The sequence below is a fragment of the Theropithecus gelada genome, chromosome 3 (genome assembly GCF_003255815.1).
Source record: "Theropithecus gelada isolate Dixy chromosome 3, Tgel_1.0, whole genome shotgun sequence".
Lineage (NCBI taxonomy): Eukaryota > Metazoa > Chordata > Mammalia > Primates > Cercopithecidae > Theropithecus > Theropithecus gelada.
In genome coordinates this window covers 33,805,173-33,823,809 of record NC_037670.1, presented here as the reverse complement: position 1 = coordinate 33,823,809, position 18,637 = coordinate 33,805,173, and the positions used below count along the sequence as shown (strand labels likewise).

Genomic DNA, 18,637 nt, shown 5'->3' with positions numbered 1-18,637 from the left:
CAAGATGGTGAATCCCCGTCTCTACTAAAAATACAAAAATTAGCCAGGCATGGTAGCGGACGCCTGTAGTCCCAGCTACTCGGGAGGCTGAGGCAGAGAATTGCCTGAACCCAGGAGGCGAAGGTTGCAGTGAGCCAAGATCTCGCCGCTGCACTCTAGCCTGGGTGACAAAGCGAGACTCCATCTAAAAGAAAGAAAGAAAGAAAGAAAAAGTCTGACTTATAAAGAAAATTGATCTAAGATGGAGGATGAACTCTCAGGAACAGAAAGCAACAGTATAGAGACTGCTGGCAGCCCACCCAAGAGTGATTTCCCTTTTGTGTTCTTATTTTGTTTCGGTAGGAAAAGTGGTGTAAGTGAATCATGATAATCCTATTTCTTTCTGTAATGATTTAGGGTAGGCCTGTGCCCTAGTTATAGGGAAGTCTAATGAGAGCTTCTGGGAAAGATTTTCTTCCCTCGCCACCCCCACCTGCCTTTGGAAGTTGTCACGTGGGGATGTGATACCTGGAGCTGCAGCAGCCACGTTGAGACCATGAGCAAACAAAGTTATGAAAAAATAGGGACACTAAAACAAAATGTTGACTTTATTGAACTGCTACATTAATCAATCCTGTCTCTGGACTTCTTGTTATGTGAGAGGACAAATGTCCATTGGTTAAACTATTGTTGTTGAGTATTCTATTAATGGTTAGTGAAAATAACTGATATGGAAATTATTGTTTGCTAGGCATTGTGCTGCAACTTCATAATATTCATGACAACTCTATGCAATATATATTCCTGTTATCTCTCTTTTTGTATATGAATAAACTGAAGTTCAGAAATGTAAAGTATTTTGCCCAAAAACATTGCAAGGAACATACTTGTTTACATATATTTTGATAAATGGGATTATTTTATTGAGTTAATTTCTTAGGAGAGAAACTACAAGCTTAAAGAGTATGCATGTTGTTATTGATTAAATGTCTGTCTCCCCCCAGAATTCATATGTTGAAGTTCTTACCCTCATTGTAACTGTATTTTGAGACAAGGTCTTTAAGACCTAATTAAATAAAGCTGTAAGAGTGGGGTCCTGATCAGATAGGATTAGTGTCCTTGTAAGAAGAGATACCAGATAGCCCCATCTCCATGCGCACATAAAAAAGAGGTCATGTGAGGACATAGCAAGAAGGTGGTTGTCTGCAAGCTACGAAGAGGGCCCTCACCAGGAATGGAATCAGCTAGCACCGTGATCTTGGACTTCCCAGCCTAGAACTGTGAGAAATAAATAAATTCCTGTTGTTTAAGCCCTCTAATCTATAGTATTTTCTTGTGGCAGCCTAAGCTGACTAAAAGACTTTTGATACCTACTGCCAAATTGTCCTCCAGAAACATTATACCAGTGGCACTCCCACCAGTAGCATATAAAAAATACATATTTCCCTGTGCTTATACCAGTACTGAATGTAACCTTAGAGGAACTGAATTTAAATTGCAGTATACCTTACAACATTGGGTATGCTTGGACAAACCACTCCCCTCTCTGAGCCCCAGTATCCTCATTTGTCAAATTAGCATCATGATAATCCCTGTCTTGTTGGTGCCATCTCAAAGCGCTGTTGGGAGTTCCAATGAGATGAAGTATGAGAAGATGTTTTGCAACTGTAAAGGAAAACATAAGTATTGGTGGTGGTGTTATTCATCTCACTGCCTCAGTAGAATAAACTGTAGAATGTTTAGGAGGTCAAATGAAACAGTCAAAAATAATTTTGCAGTGTTCAGTCAACTCCAACGGTGTGAAAATTAGTCAAACTGAGAAATGCATGAATGCTTTGGTTACAGCCTCGAAGGTCAACTTGAATCCAAATTCAATGTCGGCTGGACCCAAGTAATGTTCTGATTCTAGAAAAGTAGCTCCAAAGAGTCTATGCACTTCCCTTTCCTCATTGCAGAATTATCTTCCCACTAGGTTGACATTCTTAACCTTCCTGGATCCTATCAGAGAAACCTCATTCATCATTTCATTTCCAAATTATGAAGACCATCTGGGCCTGAGTGGAGATGCTTGTTTCTTCCTCTTCCCTAATGCCCTTTCCACCAGTGTGGACTGCAGGTATGGACACAGGGCAGGATGGGTAAGTGTTAAGTGCTATGAGCTCCGAGGAAGAAGAAATTCCGTGTGTACAACCAGATAGTGCATATGTGGGTAATGCTTATTTTATGCCCATTTAATTAATGCCATGATCACTATTGCTTCTAGTAATTAATTTGATTTTCATTAGTAGTGGAAAAATAGACCAACTCCTTGAAATCAGAGAGAGCTTTAAAAAATGCTCAGCCAGGAGGTGTTAAGTATTTCACTAAGTGTGAAACTTCTGGCAAAACCCCCATCTCAGCATTCAATTGTCTTTGTTAAGAGTTGTTGACATAGATACAGGAATAACTTTTGACCAGCAATTCCATAAGTATTTTACTCTACTGAAATCCATTTTTTGATTTATAAACTGCACATTTAATGTAAATAGCACATTATTCCCCCTGTCACAGAGCTGATATAGTAATGATTGTCTATAAGTGATGATTATTCCGCATTTAGGGTTCTCTGCATGATCTCGGCTCACTGTAACCTTATACAAACCTTATACAAACAGTTATATCTCGAGCTGACCCTAGGCAAAATTATAAAATGGTCTAATAAATTATCTTTTACTTATATCTTATGTTCTGCTTCTTCTTCTTCTTCTTTTTTTTTAAATAGTGTAGACTCCCAGGAGTGGGATTTCTGGGTCAAAAGGTATGTCAAATTTGTCTTCTATTATTGTCCGATTGTTCTCCAAGAAGACATTAATCTAGCAATCTAGCAATGTGTAGTAAGTTTCTCCTGCAAACCCGCCAACAAGAGATGCTATCTATCTTTAGAAGGTTATGAGTACAATGCTGTATAAAGTGATATGATACTGTGTACTTACTTGCATTTCTTTGACTATTAGTAAATTTGAGCATATTTTTACTTCAAGCCTTGTAAAACTTTTTTTTTTTTTTTTTGAGACGGAGTCTGGCTCTGTCGCCCAGGCTGGAGTACAGTGGCCGGATCTCAGCTCACTGCAAGCTCCGCCTCCCAGGTTCACGCCATTCTCCTGCCTCAGCCTCCCAAGTAGCTGGGACTACAGGCGCCCGCCACCTTGCCCGGCTAATTTTTTGTACTTTTTAGTAGAGACGGGGTTTCACTGGGTTAGCCAGGATGGTCTCGATCTCCTGACCTCATGATCCACCCGTCTCAGCCTCCCAAAGTGCTGGGATTACAGGCTTGAGCCACCGCGCCCGGCCGCCTTGTAAAACTTTTAACCGTTCAAGTTTTTTCTTTTACTATCTTCCATTACATCATACAGTAACCAGCCATTTTACTTTAAACACAAAATTAATCTATTTTCCATAAATAAAAAACACATCCACTATCATAACATATATTCATATTTCTTTGCCACTGTATCCCTCCATCACTCACATCAATTACAATTTTGACTAAAGTCATTATCTTTGAGGTACATCTACTTTTTCACTTTCTGGAATTTCTATATTCAGATGCTTGGGGGACTAATGATCTAAAGTTCTTATCATCCTGTTGCTCCATTTTTTATCTCTGTATCTTTTTTTTTTTTTTTTGAGACAAGGTCTCTGTTGCCCAGGCTGCAGTGCAGTGGCATGATCTCAGCTCACTGCAACCTCCACCTCCCCAGTTCAAGTGATCCTCTTGCCTCAGTCTCCCCAGTAGCTGGGATTACAGGTGTGTGCCCCTAGGCCCAGCTAATTCTTGTATTTTTAGTACAGATGGAATTTTGCCATGTTGGCCAGGCTAGTCTCAAACTCCTGACCTCAAATGATCCACTCCCCCTCAGTCTCCCAGAGTGCTGGGATTACAGGCATGAGCCACCACGCTCGGCCATCTCTGTACCTTTTTGTTCTATTTGCTAGTAGCTCCTAAACTTCATGTCCCACCCCTTCTATTGAAGTTTTAGTTTCTGCTTTCATGTTCTTAATTGTGAAGAACTTCTTTTTGTTCTCTGAATATTTCTTTTAAAAATGCTATTCTATTCTTATTTCATGGATGCAGTATCTTAAATCTGAATGTGTATATTTTAAAAAGAGTTCTCTTACTCTCAGCAGTCTCTCTAATTGCTGTTTTTGGTCCCTGTCTTCCATGTGAGAAACGTTCCTTGGGGGCCGGGGGCCGTGGCTCACGCCTGTAATCCCAGCACTTTGGGAGGCCGAGGCGGGCGGATCATGAGGCCAGGAGATCAAGACCATCCTGGCTAACATGGTGAGACCCCGTCTCTACTAAAAATACAAAAACTTAGCCGGGCGTGGTGGCGGGCACCTGTAGTCCCAGCTACTCGGGAGGCTGAGGCAGGGGAATCGCTTGAACCCGGAAGTTGGAGGTTGCAGTGAGCTGAGACCACACCACTACACTCCAGCCTGAGGGACAGAGTGAGGCTCCTTCTCAAAACAAAAACAAAACAAACAAACAAAAAACACAAAACACAAACAAAAAACGTTCCTTGGATGTCTCGTCATCCTTAGTTGTCTGTTCTTATTTAAGAGTGGGGAGCTAAGAGGCTGGCTGGTGTTCTGGGTGTGTTAGGTGGGCTTGTGGAGTGCAGAGTGACCGCACTGTTCAGATTTGTGAGGAGCTCTATTCCCTACCCCTCCACTGTCCCCCTTCCCACCGCACCACATCCACATGTTTAGATCTATCTTCTTGTCCAAGTCCCCTGAGAAGAGTCTTCAGTCTCTTGCCTGGAGGGTAAGAGCTTGACTGTTTGAATTGTGGATGTTGAGAAGGACTGGAAATCTACGTGTTTTCACTTAATCCCATTTAAGTCCAGGCTGGTGTAGGGAGACAGCCTTTCTTCCCCCTTCCCCAAAGAATAAAGCCTAACTCTGGGGTGAGGAAAGGAGTGTGGAGTAGAAAGGGACTGAAGAGTCTGACTGTGTCTTACACAGATTTCAACCCATCCTTATTTTAGTTTCTCACTTTGCCCCCACTTCCAGAGGTACCTAGTGCCTCCCATTCCTGAGCTTTTGGAGAATACTGTGTTGCAAATCAAGCTGATTCTTCACCTTTCCCATGGATGACTTAAACCGTCTGATGTGCTAAGCCAGCTCTCATTCTTATGCCTGTCCAGACCCCGACTTTGTGTTGCCTCCTCTCCAATTCTCCATGTCCTTAAAGCTCTGTCTTCTTTCATTGCAAAATCTTTTGTTAGGTCTGGTGCAGTGGCTCACACCTGTAATCCCAGCACTTTGGGAGGCTGAGGCGGGAGGATCACCTGAGGTCAGGAGATCGAGACCATCCTGGTCAACATGGTGAAACCCCATCTCTACTAAAATACAAAAAATTAGCCAGGCGTGGTGGCAGGCGCCTGTAGTCCCAGCTACTCGGGAGGCTGAGGCAGGGGAATCACTTGAACCCATGAGGCAGAGGTTGCAGTGAGCTGAGATCATGCCACTGCACTCCAACCTGGTGACAGAGCAAGACTGTCTCAGAAAAATAAAATAAAATAAAATAAAACATAAAAAAACTTTCATTATAGTTTTTGGAAGGATTGAAATTACATGCACTCTTCAATCCTTATAGCAGCAAATTTTTCTTTATCATTTTGTTTTATGTGTCTTCCTTGCAATTAGTATTAACCTAGGATTTTTTTTAAAACCCAGTCTCTGCTTTGTAGTTTAATGATTGATGTATTAGATTTTTTCATATATCTTTATATTTGCTACTTATTTTATACATTTTTATATGCTATTTTCTTTTTCCCTTTGGTAGGTTTGATCAAGTTCAATTGGTTTCTTTTCCCTTGATAATTACTATATTTTTCCATTCTGTGTTCCCTTCTTGTCTCTCATAATTACATAGACATTTCTTTATGATTTTTGAAAACAAGATTCCAATGATTTCCGTAATCCAGATGTCCTTTAAGCTTCATGCTTTCTCCCTCCGTCAGAATACATTTCCTCGTTCTTCCGCCTTCCCTCCCAGCAAACGAGGCCTTTGGAACTTTTTTTTTTTGAGACGGAGTCTCTCTCTGTCTCTCAGGCTAGAGTGCAGTGGCGGAATCTCAGCTCATGGCAACCTCCGCCTCCCAGGCTCAAGCGATTCTCCTGCCTCAGCGTCCCAAATAACTGGGACTACAGGCGCCCCCACCACGCCTGGCCAATTTTTTGTATTTTTAGTAGAGACAGGGTTTCATCGTGTTAGCCAGGATGGTCTCTATCTCTTGACCTCGTGATCCACCCGCCTCAGCCTCCCAAAGTGCTGGGATTACAGGCGTGAGTCACCGCGCCCGGCTGACCTTTGGAACTTTTATGCTACATCTTTCTCACCCCTACATTCGACTCTCATCTCCAATACCTCGACAAAATAGTTGAGAGCATTCGATCCTGTACTCCCATTAGAATTTCTTCTTCTGGGATGCTTCTTCTTTAAGGGTTCCTATTTGAAAATAATCCTTGGATAGTGTGTTTAGAAACGTTGTATCTGGAACCAGACTGCTTGGATTTGAATCCTGACTCTGCCATTTCCTAATTTTGTGACTATGGATCAGTTATTTAATCACTCTGTGCCCCCGTTTTCACCTTGGGGAAATGGAGTTAACACTAGTACCATCTTCATAGAATTTTTATTTATTTATTTGTTTGTTTATTTATTTATTTATTTTTGAGACAGGGTCTCACTCGTATGATCACGGCTCACTGAAGCCTCAATCTTCTGGGCTCAAGTGATCCTCCCACTTCAGCCTCCCAAGTAGCTGGGACTACAGGTACACACTACCACACCCAGATAATTTTTTGTAATTTTTATAGAGACAGGGTTTTACCATGTTGCCCAAGCTGGTCTCAAACTCCTGGGCTCAAATGATCTGGCTGCCTTGGCCTCCCAAAGTGCTGGGATTATAGGTGCAAGCCACCACACCTGGCCCCTGACAGCAATTTTGTGAGAGTTAAATTAGTCACTTTATGAAAAATATTTAAAACAGTACTTAGTTCACAGTTCAATAAGTGTTAACTTATTAACATTTAAAAACACATTCATAAATATTATATCATTATTCTATGATATATTATTAAGATATATTTATGTGTCTCTGTGCATATATATTATCTATTGATGTATCCATCTATCTGTATCTTTTTTTTTTTTTTGAGATGGAGTTTTGCTCTTGTTGCCCAGGCTGGAGTGCAATGGCGCAGTCTCGGCTCACCGCAGCCTCTGCCTCCCAGGTTCAAGCAATTCTCCTGCCTCAGCCTCCCCTGTAGCGGGGATTACAGGTGTGCCACAAAGCCCAGCTAATTTTTGTAGTTTGGTAGAGATGGGATTTCACCATGTTGGTCAGGGTGGTCTTGATCTCCTGACCTCAGGTGATGATCCGCCCACCTTGGTCACCACACCTGGCCATATAATGCCTACTTAAGCATCAGTTGCTGGCCTGTTCAGTGTTGCTTACATGGCTCTGGTCTGCACTGGGCAAGGGCGTTTGGCAATGAGGAAGGAGTGTGCTTGGTTTAGAATAGCAGCTTCTGTGGTTCTTTTTAGAGGCATCATTTCTGCCCAAATCTGGGGTGCCTTTTCATTGATCTACATTTGGGAGTTAACTCAAATAAAAGGAGAGTTTTATTCTAATTAATTTAATTTAATTAATTTATTTATTTATTTTTGAGAGAGTCTTGCTGTGTTGCCCAGGCTGGAGTGCAGTGGCACAATCTCAGCTTTTTGCCACCTCTACTTCCTGGGTTCAAGAGATTCTCACGTCTCAGCCTCCCAAGTAGCTGGGACTACAGGCGTGCACTACCATGCCTAGCTAAATTTTGTATTATTAGTAGACAGGGTTTCACCATGTTGACCAGGCTGGTCTCGAACTCTTGGTCAAAATTGATCTGCCTGCCTTGGCCTCCCAAAGTGCTGGGATTATAGGTGTGTGCCACTGCGCCAGGCCTTATTTTGTTTTTATATTTATTTATTTATTTATTTATTTATTTATTTATTTATTTATTTTTGAGACAGGGTCTTGCTCTGCCACCCAGGCTGGAGGGCAGTGGTGCAGTCATGGCTCACTGCAACCTCGGCCTCCCGAACTCAATTGATCCTCCCACCTCAGCCTCTCAAGTAGCTGAGGCTACTCAGGTAGCTGAGTCTACAGGTGTGAGCCACCACACCTTGCTAAGCTGTGTATTTTTTGTGGAGACAGGTTCTTGCTATGTTGCCCAGGCTGGTCTCAAACTTCTGGGCTCAAAAGATCCACCTGCCTTGGCTTCCCAAAGTGCTGGGATTACAGGCATGAGCCACTGCAGCCGGCTATGATTTTTAAAATTCTAAAGCAGAGTGTAGATGGGACCCTAAATGATGGCAAATAATAATAATAATAAACTCTCAGAGACTGTATGGTGTAGACCAGGCCCTGGATTAATGGGAATGTCTACATTCCATCCCCTTGAGCTCAAATATTCTAGTCAAAGTGAGTCACCCAAGGTTACTTTCGATAGAAGGCGGGTGTGGAAAGACTTGGACAAGAAAATCTAGGAGCCACAGGAGGCCAGATGCTTCTCTCTACAGGAGACTTGACCTGTGACACAGAGCCCTGAGGAAATCTTGACTGTTTTCTTTAGTATTTGATCCTCAGCTGATGCAAGCCATTTATTTATGTTTGCCCATTGGACAGCAGGGGGATTGGGCTGTTTTCACATCTATAAAAGGCAGTGCAGAGTGCTTCCTTTGATGTGTCCCGCCTCTGCTGTGGCCTCACCATGCCGGGCTAACTTGGTCTTCCCCATGTAGGGCTCTGGATCCCACTCCTAAAAACTCTAATTTGAGGATCAGAGTCTGAAATAGCCCAAAAGGTATCCTGTTTAGCTTGTCATTTAAATAGCTAAGCCCCTGCCACGACCATTTAAAACCATCTCACCTTTCATTTAGCTAAGCAGTTCTTTTTTCAAATTTGGCTTGTTTGTGTTTTTCTCTATTCACTGCAATTCTGCATCTATAAAAAGCATTGATGGAAGGAGGAACGAGTGAAATCAACATGCTTTTTAGTAGAGGGCCTTCGTTGGAATTGCAGAAATATCAGGGAACTTAGCAATAAAGGCCTCCAGAGTTATCCCTCAGTGCAGGGGGCCAGAGTGGTCACAGCCATGGCCTGGATGTGAAACTTGACTTAAAAAATGACTAGCTTTTTGACCTTAGGTAGGTTATTTGACCTCCCTTTACCTCCATTTCCCCATCTGTAAAACTGGGGTGATAATAGTTCTTGCCTCATAGGTGGGACTGGTTACATAGCTTCCAGAGACTCTTGTTTGAATTTCAATGAAATGAAAATGCTAGGCCCCTTGTTCAGCTTTCAAGATGGCAGCAGCATAACATCAAACCAAGTGTGGGACCCCTCTGAGCGTGGGCCCTGTGACACTTGCCAGGACGCTGGCCCTGCTCACAGGATCATTGTGAGAACTAAATTAATTATTGTATTTAAAGCCCTTAATGTACTGCCTGGCACATATGCAATCTATATAAACATTAATGAAATCTAAAAAATGACAGAGGAGTAATCTGGGAAGCAGAGAAATTGTTACTAGCTCAGAGTATAACACAGTGAATTGGTGGTAAAGGAAGCCTTGGATTCCATCTGTTCCATGGCTTTCTGCGTAGTTTATTTACGTATACTCTAGTGGTTTCTTCAGTGAAGCTCTTCCATTCAATCAGCATTTTTGAATGCTTTTCTGTATCCCATGTGCAACAGTAAACAGTGGCAATGGGTAGTTCATGAGTTTTGTTTTTATTTGTTATTTCTTTGTATTTCCAGTGCTGTAGCAGGCTAGAATAAATCTTAAGCTATACTAACTCTGTCACTGAACAAGCCATGAGATTCTTACCTTATTAAGTCACATGAATTTAGAAGAGTCAAGTAAATGACATTCGGGATCTTGGTATCAACACATGAAGAAAACTTGTAAGTACAAATATGTAAAAAATATAAATGTAAATATAAATGATGGATGAGCTTTCTTGTGTAAAATCAGAGGATGATTTAGATGATCTGAAAGAAGTCTTCTAGCTCTAACATTAGTAACAGAATCACATGAGCCTCCATTCTTTCCTACTGCCCATGTAGCCACAAATGGAAATATCTCGTTAAAATGACTACTTTTTTTGTTCCTAATGTGTCCTTAAAGAAAATTATTAAAAATATCTCAGGTCAATGGCAGATAAAATTTTCCTAAAGTCTTCCTTTAAGAAACCCAAAGAGAGTACAAACTTCTGTCTGTATTCTGATTCATCTTCGGTTACTTTTTCTTGATAAACAGGGAATGTCATTCTTGTTCATTCTGAATTTCAGAATCTAAATTTGGAAAAAGAATACTAAAAGCATGCTAATTAGGCTCTTCAAAGAGTTCTTTAAAAATTTGAATATATAAATAATTTTATCATTCAGGGTGTGAATCAGCTATAGTTAGTCCGAAAAGCTTTTTAAAGCAATATACTTTTTCATGTTCAGGAATGATTTCCTGACATATAAATAACTTCCATTTTCATGGTACTCAGGCCATAAAGGGCCCTGCAGAACACACTTGTCTAATTTGAATTGTTCAGATTAATTTGGCAACCTGTGAAATATCACTTTGATCCTAATATTGTCATGCTCACCTTAAGTAAGGCTTTTTGTGGTTTAATAATGCATACTCTTATTTCAGACACAAAAGCATCTGTGAAATCTGTCTTAACTATCAATATATTTCTTCTATTTGACATAATTTAATTTAATTAATGTAAATTATAAGATCCTAAAATCTCAAAAGAAGATAATCTCCTGTCCTTCACTAGAATTTTTCTGTTCCAGGAAAATGTCATATTCTATTTGTGGACTCTTCTAGGAAATCTTCATTCCCATTTAGCTGGAGCGGCGATGGAAAGCTATTCCTTCTCTGATGGACTTAACAATGCTATTTCTGTGTCTCATTTGTGAGGCTGGGCAGCCATTCATTTGTGGTTAATACTGTAATTCTTAAAATGTATTTTTAAGAAGTGGATAGAAATATCTGATGCTCCATTTTAGTCTGAATGCTATCACCACTGAAGAACACACAAAACTGTCAGCAAAATGCTGTTTGTATTGGACAACTCCTATGAATTGAAAGTAGCTAAGCTAAAAAAAGGAAAATTGACAGGTGTCTTATTAGGCCCCAGCGATTAGTCATTTTTGTGTGTGCACAAGTAATTGACACTCACTTCTAAACAAGGATTGTGCATTTGCATGCTTTCAGGAAGAAGTCCTGCTGGGTGATTTTAATCTACTATTTTAGGATGTGATGGCTTAATTTGAAAGATGTTTTTATGAACAAAACATGATCTCTTTCTTGTGACTTTTCTGAATGTCCTCAGGTTTCACAGTGTGATCAGGGACTGAATGGATTTTACTCGGGTACCAAATATCTCATGACTAAATGGGTTTGGCAGTAAAATTGAGGGTTGTGTTGGTAACTGCCTTCCACAGGGAGAGGAAGAGATTATCTTTATTCTGCTCTTTTCTCGACTACTGCTGTAAAATGTATTTTTGGTTGGTTACAAACCAGTTGACTCTGTACAGAATCAAAACCAGAGAAGAAATTCTGTGGATAATTATTTTTTTATTCAGGGGCTGGCTCCACCTACTAAAATTAAGGAATTTAGAATTATAGGAAACTTTAGAGAGTATTAATTTAATTTGATTTTTTAAATTAAAAAAAATTTTTTTGAGACGGAGTCTTGCACTGTCGCCCAGGCTGGAATGCAGTGGCATGATCTCAGATCACTGCAACCTCCGCCTCCCGGGTTCACGCCATTCTCCTGCCTCAGCCTCCCGAGTAGCTGGGATTACAGGCGCCCGCCATCACACCTGGCTAATTTTTTGTGTTTTTAGTAGAGATGGGGTTTCACCGTGTTAGCCAGGATGGTCTCGACCTCCTAACTTTAGGATCCGCCCACCTCAGCTTCCCAAAGTGCTGGGATTACAGGCGTGAGCCACTGCGCCTGGCCACCTCACACAGCTTTTAAAATCCCCTTTATTATCTGTAGCCACTCGGCTGTGGCCTGAAGAATGTATGTTCCCCCACCTCCCACCAGCAAAACAATAGCCTGTGGTAAACTATGAGCATGCGTGTTCTTATTACATGCCTTTTGGGGGCAAGGATGCCTCGATTCACTTGGCCATACCTGTGGGTTTGGGATATTGATTCTTCACAAAAACAGATCTAAAGTTAAAAGGTTAACTTGGACCTGGTCTGGCAGTAGACAAAACTACAGATATTGCCAAACTAAACCAGGATGTCTAAACTTTTCTTTTCCTTTTTTTGAAATAGAGTCTCTCTGTGTTGCTCAGGCTGGAGTGCAGTGGTGCGATCTTGGCTCACTGCAACATCTGCCTCCCGGGTTCAAGCGATTCTCCTGCCTCAATCCCCTGAGTAGCTGGGATTACAGGTGTGCACCCCCACACTTGGCTAATTTTTGTATTTTTAGTAGAGACAGTGTTTCACCAAGTGGACCAGGCTGGTCTTGAACTCCTCACCTCAGGTGATCTGCCTGCCCTGGCCTCCCAAAGTGTCTTAATTTTTCTCCATGTGTCTTAACTTTTCTCTATGTTTCCCTGATTTTATGGGTTCCTTCACTATTAGGCATTTGCATCCCAGGTTCAATTTAGTTCCAGAAATATTTATTGAGGCCCTGCTAAGGGCAAGGCACTGAACATGTGTCTTTGATTGAATTAGGGGTGACAGTGGGGTGGGTAAATGGAAGCAACACAATGTGGTACTCAGTGCGTTAGCAGGAGAATGATCAAAGGGTTTTGGGAGGACAGGGGTTGAAATGACTACACAGAGGAGGTGACAGGAGTGAGGGCCTTGATCTGTGAAGGCACAAAGTTGACAACGTGGCCATAGTATCGAAAACACTGAGAGAAGTTCAGTGTGACCCCATTGTAGGGAGGGTGGGAGCATGAGATGGGTATGGAGGAAAGGAGGACAAATTATGAAGGGCTTTGGATGCCAAACTAAAGACGTGATTCTTTAGGCAAGAGTGAGCCAACAAATGGATCTTTAAACCTTTTAATTTTTGTTTAGGTTTTGCATGCACATATGTTAAAGAGTCAAATAGTTCTGCAAGATTTATTACAAAAAACCCAAGAGGGTTCAGCCCTCCTTCTTCCTGTTTTCCCCATTCCAGAGGTAAACATTGTCTAGATGATGGTGCTGGTCTTTACCTCCCACTTCTATGACATGTGTTTGCATGACTATTTCTTGCTTTTTCCAGTCTCGGCCATTATCTACTGGCTTCTCCCCATGCAGGCTGAGGATCTGGCTCTCTCCCTGCATCCCCACACCACCGCACACACAAACACCCTTTCTATGCCACCTCCTTTCCACAGTGTAATTTTTGTTAGATCAACATTCAATATTGACAATATGAGGCTGCTGTAAATGTATTCACAGCTGAGGCAAATAGTCAACAGTGGTTATTTTTACTTTGCAGTACAGTTTCAGCCCTGTCCCTGGAGGGCAGGCTAAATTTTTTGTTTGTTTGTTTGCTTACCTTTTTATTCCATGTACTCATCACTGATTCAATCCTAAAGGTCTTTGGGCTTCTGCCAGTTGCCTAAATGTCTTCTCAATATGGCATCAATCAAGTAGTCTAACCATTTCCTATTCCTAATGGAGCCATTCCTGTGGCTTTCAGACCTGCTTCTGTGAGGTCTGGCACACAGGGTCACTGTGATTCCCTTTTATTGCCGTCCCGAAGGGCCATTTTACCCAGTGTGGTGTTGGGCCTTTGTGTTTCCTGTGTTCCAGGCTTTCTCTTTCCTTGTTTACACCAGTAGCTTTTTGAAAAATGCGCATGGGATATAAAAATTTTGTTGAAGACCTTAATCCTAAAACTTTTTTTTTTTTTTGAGATGGAAGTTTCACTCTTGTTGCCCAGGCTGGAGTGCAGTGACGTGATCTCGGCTCACTGCAACCTCCGCCTTATGGGTTCAAGGGATTCTCCGGCCTCAGCCTTTTAAGTAGCTGGGATCACAGGCACCTGCCATCCCTGGCTAATTTTTTTGTATTTTTAATAGAGATGGGGTTTCACCATGTTGGCCAGGCTGGTCTTGAACTTCTGACCTTAGGTCATCCACTCGCCTCGGAATCCCAGAGTGCTGGGATTACAGGCATGCGCCACCATGCCTGGACTTTAATCTTAAAACTTGATTGATAGTTTGGTCAGATACGGAACTTTAGGTTGGAAATACTTTTTCCTTTAGCATATTGAAGATTAGTTCCATTTCCTACTGGTTTCCAGCATTGTTATGGAGAAATATGAAAACATTTCTGGTAACTGATTTTTTTATGAGATCTTATGTTTTTCCTCCTTGGAAGCTTGATCTTTTGTTTCCAGTTTGGGGAATTTTCTTTTTTTTTTTTTTTTTTGAGATGGAGTCTCCCAATCTATTAGTATCTTTGTGTCTTTGTTTATTTGTGTATTTGTATCGTTGTGTATTTGTATCTTTGGCACCAATGAAAAGGTATCTCCTACAAAGGCAATTTGAGCCACATACCATAAACAGGATTTTGGTGTGTCAATGAAGAGATTTAATTTTGGCAAACAAATTGGCTCTTACACTTTATGAGCTCTGGAACTTTGGGCAAATCATTGAAACTTTGTAAGTCTCAGTTCCTGTATAAAGCAGGAATTACAGTAGCTATCTTAAAGGGGTGTTTTGTGCATTAAATTACAACATGGGTATGAAAAGGGCTTAGCTGAGTGTCTGGCACATAGTATTTGCCCCACATAATTCATTTCTCGTCACCTTAAAATGAGAATATTTCATGGGACTTTGACGTATTCTACTCATGAAGGTATTAGCATAGAATGTTTGAGTCTTCTTTCTTTCTCTTTCTTTCTTTCTCTTTCTTTCTTTCTTTTCTTCCTTCCTTTTCTTTTCCCTTCCTTCCTTCCTTTTCTTTTCCCTTCCTTCCTTCCCTCCCTCCCTCCCTTTCTTTCTTTCTCTCTCTCTCTTTCTTTCTTTCTCTTTCTTTCTTTTTCTTTCTTTCTTTTCTTTCTTTCTCTCTCTCTCTCCCCCTCTCTCTCTCTTTCCCTCTTTTCCTCCCTTCCTTCCTTCCTTCCTTCCTTCCTTTTCTTTCTTTAATCAATTTGAGAAATAGGCTGGGCATAATGGCTCATGCCTGTAATCCCAGCACTTTGGGAGGCCAAGGTGGGTGGATTGCTTTAGCCCAGGAGTTCGAGACCAGCCTGGGCAACATGGTGAAACCCCATTTCTACAAAAAATACAAAAATTAGCTGGGCATGGTGACATACACCTGTAGTTCCGGCTACTTGGGAGTCTGAGGTGGGAAAATCACTTGAGCCTGGGAGGTTGAGGCATTAGTGAGCTGTGATTGTGCCACTGCACTTCAGCCTGAGCAACAGAAGTGCAGCAACAGAGTCAGACCCTGTATCAAAATATATATATATATATATATATTTTTTTTTTTTGGGCAAATCATTGAAACTTTATAAGTCTCAGTTAGTTCCTATGTAAATTCAGTAGCTATCATATATATATGAGGAATAATGCCTTCCCTACCCAACTTCATTCATGAGCCCCTATTGCAGGCTTCACCTGTTCAAGTACTACCCATTATCTACGGTGAGGGAAATGGCACTCCTGTTTGGGCAATGACTGTCTTCCCTGGGAATTCTGAGGGAAAAGGTCTTCTCTTCATGGGTTGGTAAAGCTGGTAGGACATAAATGTAGGCAGCTGGTGGCCAACTCATGGGAAAACTCCATCTGAGAATGAAGCTAATGTAAAGAAAGCTGACCATGAAGTGGAGTAAGTTAGTTCCCTATCACTATCAGTTGTGCCTTTGGGTAAATCAATGTCTAAAAAAAATAGGCCCCTGGATTTCCTAGTTTTGTGAACCAATAATTACCTGTTGGTATTCAAGCTAATGTTAAGTTGGTTCTTGACTCCTGCAACTAAAAGAATATAGGTTCATTCAGAGCTAAACTTCTTTTTTCTTTTCTCACATTCACATGGGAGGTTTGTTGGCATTTGGTCCTTTCTTGCAGTAGGAGGGTTTCCAAGTAAAGACATAAACCGAAAAGATAGTGAACCAGATCTTTAATAAGCCATGCAGTTCAGTGTTTGGGATTTTTAGAAATACTTCAATGAGTTTGCTTTATAATTTCAGTAAATATATGACCTTAACACTGAAGCTTATTTGAGAAATGTCTGAAGCATACTTAGGCTACATCTCGTAGGCCTTCTGATTTTAAGAGGGTTGTGTTCATGGGTAAATGTAGCTGTGGTTGGGGAAAAAAAGAGAGACCAACATTTCCGAACACCAGGCACTCAGCACTTTCCTCACAATGTGTTCTTGCTGCATGAAGACCAAGGATGTCACAGGCACCAGTCAAATTTAAGTTGCAAAGCAGGCCACAGAGGGAAAGTCCTACGAGCACTCAGTCATCAGCATGGGGAGGAGGAACTCAAACCAAATGTACACTACAGAATGTGTCCCATGTTCACGTTTGTGCACCTGTTTTGTTTCTGGAACGTGCTCCCTCATGTTAAATTTATGTAGTTGAGTTGTAAAACAGCAAATCTTCCTTGACGCCTTAGCGGGACTTGTGAAAGGGGTGGCTTGTTTACTTAGCCCACAGCATTCAACCCCTCATGGGACAGGGAGCATGCAGGTAAGTGGGTACAGGGGCCAGGATGAGTGCTTCTGGGTGTCAGCAGGAGCAGAATTTTGTGCGGCTCTGTGGCAGCATCTGGGGGCGCACCCATGACCCCTGGAGCCCTAGAGGGCATGTGTTACACTGCAGTCTTAGCTTTGCTATGCACGGGTGACTTAAGTGTTTAACAGCTCAATGTGACAGCCCTCTGTATCCTGAGCTCTCATTCAGTGTTCAGGAAGAATCACGTTGTATGAACGAATTGAAGATGATAAATGTGGGTGATTTTCTTGCCAATGAAACTGGCTCTTAGTGGAATAGAGAGCTGGAAAGGGGATGGAGTGGGAAGGTGGTCTTCCCCCGGAGTTTGGCCATCCACTGCTGAACTCTTCTTTGAGGTCCCACCATCAAGCCGTCCCTCTTAAGTTAAGCTGCTTTTCACTGACGTCCAGCTGCTGCTTCTTTTCTCTACTTCTCTGCCACTCTGCTGCCAGCGGAGGCTGGGGTTTTTCTGGGTACAGGATGGGGTACAGGGCAGGCCAGGGTGATTTTGGAAAAGGCAACATTCAAGTAGGAAAAGAGGAATGCGTGTTCTTACTTTGGGCCATGGGTCCAGGCTTGAGGGTGGCACCCTCACTGGGGACTGCCCTCTTCTACCCAGTATTTTCCTGCCTCCTGTCCTTATCAATTGTATTTTAAATTTGTCACTTCATTTGAATTTAAATTATAAAATTGGTTTATAAGAGCTTTGTAGATTTGATTTTATAAGAGTTTTATAAAAAGATTATATATAGTTTTATGCTTATACTTAAGTAATGTTATTTTCAAAATGAAGTCAATACTGGAGAATATTTTATCTTTTTTTTTTTTTTTTTTTTTGAAATAGAGTTTTGCTCTTGTTGCCCAGGCTGGAGTGCAATGGCGTGATCTTGGCTCACTGCAACCTCTGCCTCCCGGGTACAAGCGATTCCCCTGCCTCAGCCTCTGGAGCAGCTGGGATTACAGGTGCCCACCACCATGCCTGGCTAGTTTTGTATATTTTTAATAAAGATGAGGTTTCACTATGTTGGCCAGGCTGGTCTCAAATTCCTGACCTCAGGTGACCCACGTGCCTTGGCCTCCCAAAGTCCTGGGATTACAGGTGTGAGCCACCACACCTGACCGATCTTTTAAATAAATGTTATTCACTGTCTTTGAAGTAGTCCTGCAAAAATAAAAAATACAAAAAAATAGTCACATCTGAATCTGACCAAGTTTCTAGATCCAATGGCTAATTTATGATGGACAAAGATAACAGAGAAGCATATTAAAAAACGTTATAGAGGTTGCAACTTTGGGAGCTCTATAGTTTCTTTAACAAATAAATTTGCAAAAAAAGAGGGAGGAAGAGTAATTATAGATTTATAAATATAAAAACTTAGCAGTCCATCATGTGTCCAGACTTTGGATCTTGATTAAACATTTAAAAATTAATGGAGAAAACAATTGAAAATGTTTGTGATAAAACTGGAGGTTTGAATGCTGTCTGATGATGGGTAATGTTGGGGAATTATTGTGGTGGTGGTGGTTGGTGTGATGGTGCTATTTGGTTGTGTTAAAGAAGAGAGTGCACTTCCTTTTTGGAGTACACACTGGGATATTTACAGATGATGAGAAATTTATGTTTTCCTTAGGATGACATCAAGAAGGTAAAGTAAATCTATCTATACTATAATAACAAGCTTTAAAATTTGGTGCTGTTAGCCTTTCTAGGTTATATTCTTGGAAAAGATATAAATACTAAAATATAAGATAAACATTATTTTCTCATACAGTCAAAAATATTAAAGGAAATTTATTCTTTCTCCAAGAGTCTGCTGTCTAGGTATTTATAGAAAAAGGAACACAAGCCAGGAGCAGTGGCTCACACCTATAATCCC

At 41.3% G+C, this 18,637-nt stretch overlaps 1 protein-coding gene across 3 annotated transcripts in view; it reads left to right on the top strand.

The window, feature by feature from the left end:
• Positions 1 to 18,637, top strand: part of MAP3K7CL (MAP3K7 C-terminal like) — an 85,061-nt gene that overhangs the window by 14,744 nt on the left and 51,680 nt on the right. Inside the window, exon 2 of one of the 3 annotated variants that reach the window (XM_025379733.1) lies at positions 1,952 to 2,095. The exons of 1 other annotated variant lie outside the window; for it this stretch is intronic. The gene's annotated coding sequence lies outside the window, so the exon portion shown is untranslated. Of the gene's footprint in view, positions 1 to 1,951; positions 2,096 to 16,575; positions 16,737 to 18,637 lie in introns of those variants that run through there. One more of the 3 variants, XM_025379738.1, reaches the window with a different exon arrangement.